The following is a 12,666-nucleotide window of genomic DNA, read 5'->3' as shown; positions in this document are numbered from 1 at the left end:
TTAGATTAATGAGCGGAGTAGAGGTGGACTTTTAAAGGCACAGTAACAGGTCTTTGAGAGCCAGAATTCTTGCTGTTTCTTAGGTGTTCAAATACTTATGTTCAGCTGTGCAAGACAGATAAATTCTTAAAAAAACTCATACAATGTGATTTCCTGAATTTTTTTTTAAATTCTGTCTCTCAGAGTGGGAATGCACCTACAATGTGAATTTCAGACCCCTCCATGATTTCTAAGTGGGAGAACCTACAAAATCGCAGGGTGTTCAAATACTTCAGTTCCTCACTGTACTTTGAGTCACTGACCCAGAAAAAAGATGTTGCAAGGTAGGCAGCTGAAGAAATGCTGAAACTTCTGATCAGCATGTCCCGGGTCAGTATCTCAGAATGTAAATTCGGCTAAGGGGCTGATTCATTAAAGAGCCAGTCCACTGAAAAAACATATTTTGGTTCTTGAAGAGATAAAGCATCTGAGACGTCTTCTGTCTCTCAAGGACCATATTAGGTGTTTTGAGTTCTTAGGTCTGCACAACTGTTGTGGACATTTTGAAGAGCCCACCATCCCTCCATGATTTTAGATTTATTTTATATTGTGCACTGATACTGGAATGACAGCGGGAGAATACAACCAAGTAACAGCACATTCAGCTATTTCAGTAAACACCACACTGATTGTTGTAGAATTCAGAAATCTAAATGAATTAGTCCTTAAAGTAGAACTTAAGGATAATTTATTTTTAAAATTTGGATAGAGTAAGTGAGGGTATAACCCAGAGGTATAACAAGAACCTTTAGTGTCCGGGTGCAAGAAACCATGACGGGCCCCCATGACCCCATCACGGGGCCCCTTCCATTGGTCCTGTGGCCCTTGCCACTGGTCCTGAGGTCCTTCCCACTGGTCCCTTTCCATGGGTCCCAGGGGCCCTAACGTCTGTTCCACAGGCCCTTTCCTCTGATCTGGGAACCTTTCCTTCAAGCCCATGGCTCTTCCCTCTGTGCCCCGGGCCCTTCGCACTGATCCCAGGGCCCTTTACTCCCATCACAGGGTTCTTTGCTACAGTCACACATGGGACCATTCTACATGTTCTGCAGTGGGCCCCCTTCCTGCTGTCTTGGGCCCCCCTCCCCATGGTGATGGAATGCCAGGGCCCAGTTGCAAGTGGGACCTGTGTGACCCTGGTAGTTTCCACCACTGGTATAACCCCTGTTGGGTTTTCTTTTTGTCATCTGTGTACCATTGGGGAGATTTCCCTTCACGTCCTGTCCCCTAGCCACAACAGGTGAGAGAAAATCCCTCTAAAGTGAGAGGAAATCCCTGGCAGTCACAAAAACTACTGTCCCCACTGGAAGACTTCCCCCCATTCCTGTTCTGGTGACCAATTCATGTGTAAATTTCCTTTCACTTTTAGGGATAGCAGTCACCAGGACAAACAAAGAGAGTGAATGAAAACCTGACAGGAGTTCTAACCCCTCTCCACCTAAAAGTAAAAAAAAGGTATTCCTTTAGTTGTACTTCAACTGGGATGATACAAGATGAGATAGCCAACATGCTTTAGGAGTTGCAAAGATGTCTCTTCATCAGGGCTTTGGAAACTGTATAGGATGGGGAGTCAGGACACTTTAAAAAAGACATTTCAGGAATGTATCTGTGATCTGGTTCAGGAATGTATTAGCCCGTGTGATCTGGATCAGGAATGTATTAGCCCGTGTGATCTGGATCAGGAATGTATTAGTCTATGTGATCTGGAATGTATTAGCCCATGTGATCTAGATCGGGAATGTATTAGCCCGTGTGGTCCGGATCAGGAATGTATTAGCCCGTGTGGTCCGGATCAGGAATGTATTAGCCCGTGTGGTCCGGATCAGGAATGTATTAGCCCGTGTGGTCCGGATCAGGAATGTATTAGCCCGTGTGGTCCGGATCAGGAATGTATTAGCCTGTGTGATCTGGATTGGGAATGTATCAGCCCATGTGATCTGGATTGGGAATGTATTAGTCCGTGTGATCTGGATCAGGAATGTATTAGCCTGTATGATCTGGATCGGTAATGTATTAGCCCGTGTGACCTGGATCGGGAATGTATTAGCAGTGTGATCTGAAACAGGAATGTATTAGCTGTGTGACTTGGATCCGGAATGTATTAGCCCATGTGATCTGGATTGGGAATGTATTAGCCCATGTGATCTAGATCGGGAATGTATTAGCCCAGGGGTGGCGAACAAGTTAGACACAAAGAGCCAAAATTTTAAACTGTGAAAGTCAGAGAGCCACACCACGCAGTGACCTGCCAAAACAGACAAACACTCACACAAAAACACATAATTAAAACCATATTATTCACCATAACACTTTCTTCCCCTTACAAAACACAGGGATGACCAGAGACTGCGGACAGCACAGGGATGACCAGAGACTGCGGACAGCACAGGGATGACCAGAGACTGTGGACAGCACAGGGATGACCAGAGACTGCGGACAGTACAGATGACTGCTGACCTTTGGGGAGGTGGGGAGCGGGTACCTGAATTTGACAGGTACCCGCTCTTACTTCCGCAGAGTTTTTGTTTGATCTTACCTGTTCCTCGATCCAGCCGCGCGCTGTCTTCCCGGCTTCTGTGATGGCGCTCGGCATGACAGCCGGGTGCCCAGTGCGCATGAGCGAGAAGCACTTGCGCTTTGTGATTGGGATCTGTCATGTGTCCCAGGTACCGCCTTACCATTCACAAAAAGCACCGCTTCTTGCGCATGCGCACTTGGCACCCGGCTGTCATGCCCAGCGCCCACACTACAGAAGCCGGAAGACAGCGCGCCGCTGGATAGAGGAACAGGTAAGATCAAAGAAGTAAGAGCAAAGAGCCACAGTATACAAAATATGATAAGAGGCAAAGAGCCGCATTCATTTTGGCCGGGAGTTCGCCACCCCTGTATTAGCCCATGTGATCTGGATTGGGAATGTATTAGCCCATGTGATCTGGATTGGGAATGTATTAGCCCGTGTGACCTGGAATGTACTGTATTAGCCCATCTGGAAGTGTTGCAGCACTCAGGCAGGGTCTCCTGCAGGAACATGCGGTCCATACAGTGAGCCACAGGCTCCTTCAGAATTCTGTATAGTAAAAAGGTGACTTTTTGATGATTCTCTTTTATATGTAGGGGAAAAGGGAAATGTTGAACAGACCAGCTGAGACCTGTTTGGAATGCACTGTACACAAACCATTCCCTTAACTCCTTAACCGCAGAATACGCTGTAAATGAAAAAAAAAAATCACCAAAAGCAGCGACAGATTATGTGACACGCTGAAGCAGGGAAGCAAAGCTAAAACACGTGAATAGGTATAAACATGTAAAGTGAAAAGATGATTTTTTTTTGCTTCTACTTTTGGCTTTTGAGTGAACCAATACAAAAATGTTTTAAAATCAGCATATGTTGTACGTTTTTATGTTTGGCACTGCCAAAAAAAGCACCGTGCCATTTTTCCTGGGCTTACTATTGCAATGCTTTGGTCTGAACTGGGAACAGTAGTATTTGCCGGTCAACTGAATGAGCCCTTCAATTTGCCTTGGACATTATCTTGCTTCTGTAGCTGTAGTCCTATGTTAGCCTCTACACACAATGCAATTTCACTCAAGCATCCAAAATATGCCTTCATTACAATCTTGAGTTTAAGTCCAAATCCATGCTGTGGGCTTCCCCCGACCCAGCCAAATTCCATCCCTGCTGGATGCCCAAACAGAGTGAACCTGGATGGAAGATGTTGGAAGCACCCGAGAACCAACAGCATCATGCTGGAGGGCATCCTTTGACAAGTAAGGCTGTCACAATGTGCTATAATGTGGTGAATAGTATCACATTATGGCCTAAACCTGCAGGAGGCCCATTTGCCAAACATTTTTTTATGGTGTTTACAGTAATTCTGATATCATTGAGTTTGGAATCCTATGATTTTGTATTCATTAAAGTGTTTGTAAATCTTTATATATACCCCATGAAGTGTCTGGCCTCGGGTGACACACAGAGATGAAACAAATTCTCATAAATTCATACAGTAGGTTGTACCTCTCTATCTGCAGCCTTCTCTTCCCTACAGCCATTTAAAGTCCATAATTTATAAAGCTTGTCTGAGAGTTCAGAAAAAAGGGGGTGGGGAGCTAAACTTAAACACTGCAGAGCTCAGTGAGGAGAGCTCTGAGAGCTGATTGGAAGGAAGACACAGACAGGCAGCTGAGGCTGTCAATCTACTGGAGGTCCTTCCCCTGTCACCATTTTTGTCTTGGTGTCAGGAAAACATTTCAGAAGTGACTCATGCAGATATCAGAGGATCGAAGCAACGGACAGAAATGACACTTAGGGCTCTTACCTGAGACAAGTACACACTATAGAGGGCTATGCTTTGCTCCTATTTCATGTCTGAGGTTTACAACCACTCTTAGGCTAGGTTCACACCTATGCAGGTTGCGTTTGATCCGTTTCTGCATTGCGTTTTGTGTTTTTGAACTTGCATTGTTGCCACATTTTTTATGCTTTTTGCAGGGGGTTTTTACTAATCTTTTTATTTTTCTTGTAGCTAGGCAGATGTAAAATGCAAAATGCAGCAAAAATGTAATACATGCTTTTCTTCAGCATTTCCATTGAGGTCTATAGAACCAAAAACTTAACTTTTTACATTCACAAAAGTCCCTGACCCTTTCCAAAAAACGCACCGGATGAAAACACGCAGACGGGAACCTGTCCCATAGGAAATCATGTTAAATGGACTGTACTGCGTTTCTGCAAAACGATGCAGAAAACGCTTAGGTGAACCTAGGGTAAGGCTGGGATCAGACTGTTGTACTGCAGTAACTTGTGTGTCAGCACACGCATTACCGCAACATGTGAAAACACGCATTCTGTGCATTGCAGTGTGTGCGGTATGGTTCCATTCATTGTGAATATTACCCCAACGGACGTGCGTTGCAGGGAATCACAATGGAAGGTCATGTGCTATCCTTTGTTGGTGTGAACTGCATTACAAAACAGTGCTTTCACCATTTTTGGTGCTTTTTGGTTCATTAGGCAGCCCATTAATGAAGGCATGCTAAAGTGGTTGTAGAAGCAGAAGGTTTTTTTAACTTCATGCATTCTATCTGTGAAGGTAAACCCCTCCCCCCCAGATTATACTTACCTGAGCCCGATCCAGCGATGTGCACAAAAGACGAGACTCTCAGAGCATCTCCGATCCTCCTGTTCTTGGGTCTCCCGCTGATACTCCTGCCTCCTCCCCCCTGCAGAGTGCCCCAACAGCAAGCCTTCTGCTGCAGGGGCACCGATGAGTGCTCACTCCCGAACCGGCCCTGGGTTTCCATAAGACACGCCCACTCCTCATTGGCTCAGATACAGCAGTGGGAACCATTGGCTCCTGCTGCTGTCAATCAGAGTCAATGAGGAGTGGGCGTGTCTTATGGAAACCCAGGGCTGGTTCGGGAGTGAGCACTCATCGGTGCCCCTACAGCAGAAGGCTTGCTGTTGGGGCACTCTGCAAGGGGGAGGAGGCAGGAGTACCAGCGGGAGACCCCAGAACAGGAGGATCGGAGCTGTTCTGTGCAAAACCATTACATAGAACAGGTAAGTATAACATATCTGTTATTTTAAAGTAAAAAAAAAAATGTTTAGTCTTCGATCACACCAAATACGACTTTGAAATCGTACGGCTTCACTTGAAATCCCCCAAATTTCAAAGTCGGATGTCAGTGTGACTTTAGGCGTGACTTGGAAGAATTCTGTGTCGCAATCAGGGCGGACTGACCATTTGGAAACTCGGGCACTGCCCAAGGGCATGGGGTCAGTAGGGGGCCCCATGAGATGCCCCTGGTACCTTTTTCATAGGCTTTTTTGAGTTTGGGCAAGGACACAGGGGCCCCATGATCCCCTATTGCCCAGGGGCCCCATGAGTTGTCAGTCCACCCCTGGTCGCACCTGAACTTGCAAAAAGTAGTGCAGGAAGTACTTTCAAAACCAGAATGACTCTGACGGAGTCAGAATCACACTGATATGACAGTTTCATTGCGGACAATAGGGTGCAACTTGTCATGTGATTTGAAAGGATCAAATCGCATGACAAGTCGCACCGGTGTGACCAGGGCCATGGATAAGGGGGTACCACCGGCCCTCCTGTACGGGGCCCAGGCCAGCAGGGGGGCCCATGCAGCTGGTTTCCAGCTGCTGAAGAGAGACCCCCCCCCCCAAAGGTGCACCCATCACCCTCCCTGTACACCATACACTTCCCCCTTCTGCCCCCACCCTGCAATGTTGCCAGCTTCCCTCCTCTCCTTCCCACTGGCAGCTGTAAGCACTGTGTTCATTCTGTGTTCATTCATAAATATAAATAAGGTGCAGCACAAAATATTCCAACCAGTAATATGAATGCTTAATATATAAATATGCCAAGATTAATAAAATCATAAAATCATTATAATATTATCATAAAAGTAAAGTGACTTATGACAAAGTGCCAAAATTCATATGAATCAAGTGACTTCCGTGATATCATATAGTCCGTCACTATCTCAGTGACCAATAGTGTTAATATGGTGCTAGAGTAATTGTCCCAATGTGAAAATGGGAGATCAAATTATCTCCAGCAGTTGGTGCTCCATCCAGACTATGGTGAAATAACCGGTAAAGGCTGAGCACTCACCAGATGCACAGTCAATCCGTGCATTTAGAGACAATATTCTCTATGGATAACCTGAAGGCTCTTGTGTGGATGGATCTGGTCAGGTCAGGTATTCCCCTCACTGCTCACTCCTGCTGGCAATGTGGCTCTGTCCCTCCTTTCATACAGCTCTGTGGGTTGTTGATAGCTCACAAAGAGCCCTGACTCAGAAGGTCTACTGTCTTCCTCTTGTTCTCTCCAATGTGTAGGTAGCTTGAATTCTGTGACACATGTTCACTATGCCCTGTGAGAGCCACATGTGAGAGTCTCTAGTTCTCTGGTCTCCTCCTCCCATGCCCGCCTCCAGGACTTCTCCAGGGTGTCACCCATCCTCTGGAACTCCCTGCCCCAACCCATCAGATTATCACCTACTCTCCTCTCCTTTAGGCGCACCCTGAAAACCCATCTCTTCAGGGAAGCCTACCCCACCCCCTGCTAACCTGCCGACCTCCTCCACTCTTCCTACCACTCCATCCCCCACATCTATCTCCTCCTGTACCACTCTCCCCTCCCTCCTAGATTGTAAGCTCCAAGGAGCAGGGCCCTCAATCCCCTCATGTTTTGCATTGTATTGGTATTGTTCTGTCACATGTTCTGTCCCCCTTTGTAATGTACAGCGCTGAGCGAACCATTGGCGCTTTATAAATACTGTATAATAATAATAATAATTCATATGAATTTTGGAACAAGTCACTTTCCTTTATGATGTTTTTATGATGATTTTATGATTTTAATCCTGGCATATTTATATATTAAGCATTTATATTACTGGTTGGAATATTTAGCGCTGCACCTTATTTATATTTATGTCTCGAGAGGTTATTTTGCATCCTTTTGGTGCTATAGCTGCTCTTTTACTTTTAGAGCTCACTTTTTCTATTTATGTGTTCATTCATAACTGAAGCATAGTAAACTGTGTTTTTTATGGGGGGGGGCGACTTGTCAGGTTGGCTGTATGGGGCCCTGTGGTTTGCCACGACGCTAACGCTTCAATGTGAACAGCACTGTGTGCTGCCATGTGCAGAATTTTCATAGGCGTTTAAGGAGCGTTAAAAACGCTTCCCAATCACCTGCCTAACGCCTGCTGACAAAGCTAGCGTGAACATAGCCTACCGGATGTAAACAGATGTTCATCCGTTTACATCGGCTAGTCCATAAAAAATACATGGGTGTCCATTTTTCATCCGTAATTGGACAGATGAAAAATGGACATACGGAACCCACGAGTAAACGGGACCTTACAGCACACAGATTTTTTTCCCTTTTGGGATAAGTCCTCATGCACACGGGACGTTTTTACAGCGGCTGTTTTTGGCTTTTGACGTTTTTTTCTACAGCCAGTAAACCCCCCAGCATGTTATCCTACGTGTCCAAACACACATAGACTGGAATCAACGGTTTTTGGCTGGGACATTTTTTGGCTGGAAACGAAACCCAGAACTAGTGGGTTCTAGAGGAGTTTTTATCTGTAAAAACGCTCTAATGCTGCAAAATGCGTTAAAACGCCACAAACCAGAGTTTTTGGACCTTTTTTGACCTGAACAAAAAATTAATTTTTTTTGGTAAAAAAAACACTAAAAACACAATTGCAGGAAAACACCGCTAATCACGGCAAAACGCCGCTAAACGCTAATGCAAAAACACTTTTAAAAAGCTGAAAAACTCAAATTTTTTAACGTGACTTTACACAGCTAACATTACCAATGTTATCAAAATGTCCCGTGTGCATGGAGCCTAAAGGTTTTACATGAATAAATAAAAGCCGGTCATTGTAAGCACCAGGGGCGTATTTACCAGAAGGCACTTGCCTAGGGCGGCATTTTTCAGGTGGGCAGCACCTTCCCCCAGAAGAAGGAATGATAGAAGGAATAGACACACCATGGGAACCAGGTGGGATCTGAGAGAGGCTGCGGGCTGTTTGATGGTGTATGTAGAGCCTGACTCTCATTGCTGAGGATGTCTGGAGCTGTGAAGAAGAGTGTCTTCCTCTCTATCGCCAGGAGGGGGGGTAGTAGAAGGCTCTCCTAGGTGGGGTGCAGGGGTGTTGTTGGTCAATGTCAGGCTCTCTCCGCAGGAGGGGGAAGAGGGGGATGTTGGTTGGTGTCCGTAGGGGCAGACGATTTTTGTGTTGCCTAGGGCAGCACAAAACCTAAATACACCACTAGGGGGAAGCAGAAGGGTACAGTACAGGGGAGAAAGCAGGGCACAATACTGGGATCAGGAGAGCACAGTTCAGGTTCTAGGACACTGCCTGAGCCATCCAGGGACAGCTTAGTAAAAAGCATGACTGTCCCAGCAAATCCGGGACAGCTGACAAGTATAATGTAATGCACGATTATCCTGGGGCCCCCATGCACCTGGGGCCCCTGAGCAGTACTCAGGGGTGCTCATGCATTAAGACAACCCTGTATGCCTGTACTGTTGACCTTCAATGTCCAATCAGCTGGCTGGGGGCAGCTTGAGGACTAAACTGTATTAAATCAATTGCAACAAAGAAAAGGCAGGTCACCAGTCTGGCTATGTTGCATGACAAGGAAACCTTGCTCCCTAGGCTAGTTGCCTGGTTGCCTCTGGATTCAGTCTTTTGCCACTGACCAAGAACAAGCAAGCAAGCAGTGAAGTACTGGTAGGCACCACTGTCAGTGTTAAATGGTTTTGTCTCACCTTTATAAACTGATACATCTGGAAACTTTTTCGGTTGAAAAACAACAGACTCACTGGCTGGATCAGCAGATGAAAATAGAAGAAAGTAAACGAGTGCAGCCATCACATGTAAGAATCGGTAAGCTGCAACATCATAAATGTTTGTTTTGGGGTTTTCCACTGCTTTAATCTGTGTTTTCTCGTATATTGGTGTTACAAGGTTTTGGGCTCGTTTCTCGCCGTCAGCTCCAGAATCGCGTAGCCATTGTCACTATTTTAGGTCGCAGGTTTCTCAGGTTTCGCCCAGCACAGAAGCGGCAATTTGAGTGGAAAGCTGTCTATATAAATAGTATAATCATCGTCTAAACTCTATACTTCGCTGCACACTGCAGACCGTATTTAGAGGGAACCATTACCATCCAAGGTTATAATTTTGCTCCCATAAATATCTCATTCTGGCAGAGAAGCAATCAATGCAAATTATTTCATAAGGAAGAAGAGCGACTTGTGAGACTGCAGGAACACACAGCAACAAATTGAAATTATAGATGGCGATATATTTTTTAACAAGTGATGCAAGCAGTCTGACGGGAGCGATCATAAGGAAAAGGCTTATTATTCCATCTCGTCTAAATCCAAGAACAAAAATGTAGTACATTACAGAAAACAAGCCCTTACCCTCGGCTCACACCTAAGCGTTTTCCGCAGCGTTTTGCAGAAACGCATTACAGTCCATGTCACTTATGGGACACATTCACATCTGCGTGTTTTCACCAGGTGCGTTTTTTGGAAAGGATCAGGGACTTTTTCAAACGCAAAAAGTTGCCTTCTTGGTTCTATAGACTTCAGTGGAAGCATGTCGTGCATTTTTGTTGCGTTTTGGCTGCGTTTTTTATGCATTTTGCATTTTAATCTGCCTAGCAACAAAATATAAATAAAAAATAAAAAAATTTTAAAAACAGGCAGCGCAGTGGCTAAATGGTTAGCACTTCTGCCTGGCAATACTAGGGTTGTTGGTTTGAATCCCAACCACGGCATCACCTGCCTGGAGTTTGCATGTTCTCCCTGTGCCTGCGTAGGTTTCCTCTGTGTACTCCGGTTTCCTCCCACACTCCAAAGATATGCTGGTAGGTTAATTGGCTCCTATTTAAATTTACCCTAGTATGTGTATGTATGAATGTGAGTTAGGGACCTTAGATTGTACACCCCATAAGGGTTAGGGACCAGGGGCGGACTGAAAATTGGGGAACTCAGGCACTGCACGGGGTCAGTAGGGGGCCCCATGAGATGTCCCATTCATAAGCTTTTTTGGGTGTGATTTCAGTGTGGGCGAGGACACAAGGGGTCTTCCTATTGCCCGGGGGCCCCATGAGTTGTCAGTCCACCCCTGTTAGGGACTGATGTGAATGTACAATATATATGTAAAGCGTGGCGTAAATTGACGGCGCTATATAAGTACCTGAAATAAATAAATAAAAACGGAAAACGCATCTGTGACGATTGTGCGCACTAGAAACATGGACGCTGTACATGACAGCCATCTTGTTAGGTCTCAGCCATGTTCTCTCCTGTCCTCCCTCCTCCCTTTTCAATGGAATGCATAGCTATAAGTTGAACAGAGGTCAAGAGGATCTCTTATCCTAAATAAAACACAGATAGATAAGCATCAGGGCTGTAAAGTAGTCTGGTTCCAGGGGGTCTGCTTGAAAACCACTTTCCTCTGCCTGATTGTAAAACAATAACTCCTAGATTGTAAGCTCCCAGGATCAGGGCCCTCCTATCCCTCTTGTATTGAACTGTATTGTTGCTGTATTGTCTCCTGTTATATTGTAAAGCGCTGAGCAAACTGTTGGCACTATATAAATCCTGTATAATAATAATAATAATAACTCAGTCAGTCATGACCTGTTAGGGCTAGAGCGTGCCATAAAACGTACATTCCGCATGAGTCATTTTTTCATACAATTCATAAACTTCAGCAGGAACTGGGCACATTAATATGAAGTATATATTCAGATAGGTCATTTAATATGAGTCACACAAGACCTTACATGACTATATTAGTACCTACAAGAGAGAAGAAGCAGTCTCTTTCCTCCTGGGTGACAAGGGTACACTATGTTTGGTATCTTTGCGTTTGTAATATAATTCTAAATATTAATCTGCCAGTTGCTAGGATGCTACCTGCACCTATTGAAGGTTATTGACCTTAGTATGAAATTGGAAGGGATTTGGTCATAACCTTTGGTTACCGCTTAACACCAATCCCCAAACTGGACGACTGGTCATTTGTTCCCCTTTGATATGATAGAAAAAGACTGATGGGCTGGAAAAAGACAGCTTTTGTTTAACATCAATCAGGAACCATCTAAGAGACTTGAGAGCCAAGGCATCCTTTTTGTTCGGACAATTGGACTTTGCTGAAACCAAGGACTTTTGCAAGTATTCTGCCTTCTGAACTCCTTTCTTTTACTTCTCTGTTGTTTTATTGCTCTCTTTATATCTCTGTTACATCTTTTTCTGTAAATATTTTTAATTGCACCATTTTTACCAATAAATCCTATTTTCTGAAAAGTGTTGAACTGTCTCTAAAGTTTAATGCAAAGTAAAGAATCCCTGTCTATGAAGAGTGCTACTGTATGTAATAACCCTCTGCATACATCTGTCTGCGGTGGCAGTGTGTATTACAGACGCTTATACTAATATCATAGTGTTACTGCTAAGATTTGTGAGTTTCCTCCTTCTCTGTAAAAAGGTGGTGGTGGCAGTGTGAAGGGTTAATTGCGTAATTAACCTGACCCAGTAACAATTGCTCTTTGGCTGCTGGCACATAGATTCCCGCGAGCTGGAAAATCTTTGTGCAGGGCGCAGCTGAGAGTGGCATTGTTACGCAAGTGACAGCTCGGTGTGAGATCGGCTGGGCCTTCGTTCACGAGTTGGTGAGAAGGGCTGAGGTCAGGCGCCACGTTCCGTCACAGCATCAAAAACGCGTGTGCAAAAATGCACTGCAGAAAAGGCATGTAGTGCGTTTTTGCTGCATTTTTTATGCATTTTGCATTTTAATATGCTTGGCAACAAGAAACAAAAAAATCAAAACACGTCAAAAACTCACATAAAAATGCATGTGCAAAAACGCAAAACACACAGCAGAAATGGATCAAATGCAAACTGCATAGGTGTGAACCTATCCTAGACTAAGTTCACACCTTTTACATGTCCGGAACCCTTGTAAAATCACTCACAAAAACTCGCTGACAATATTTTTTTTTTTTAGGGAGAGTTTAGGGGCTGCTAGAAAAAAATTCAGCAAAGCTTCTGAACGTGCGTTTATCAG

At 44.7% G+C, this 12,666-nt stretch overlaps 1 protein-coding gene across 1 annotated transcript in view; it reads right to left on the bottom strand.

Annotated features, from left to right (window-relative positions):
• Positions 1 to 12,666, bottom strand: part of EXOC3L4 (exocyst complex component 3 like 4) — a 147,825-nt gene that overhangs the window by 103,674 nt on the left and 31,485 nt on the right. The gene's annotated exons all lie outside the window — the stretch shown is intronic.

The sequence above is a fragment of the Staurois parvus genome, unplaced genomic scaffold (genome assembly GCF_062004578.1).
Source record: "Staurois parvus isolate SC_StPar_1 unplaced genomic scaffold, SC_StPar_1.0 ptg001329l, whole genome shotgun sequence".
Classification (NCBI taxonomy): Eukaryota; Metazoa; Chordata; class Amphibia; order Anura; family Ranidae; genus Staurois; species Staurois parvus.
This window is presented reverse-complemented; position numbering and strand designations above follow the sequence as displayed.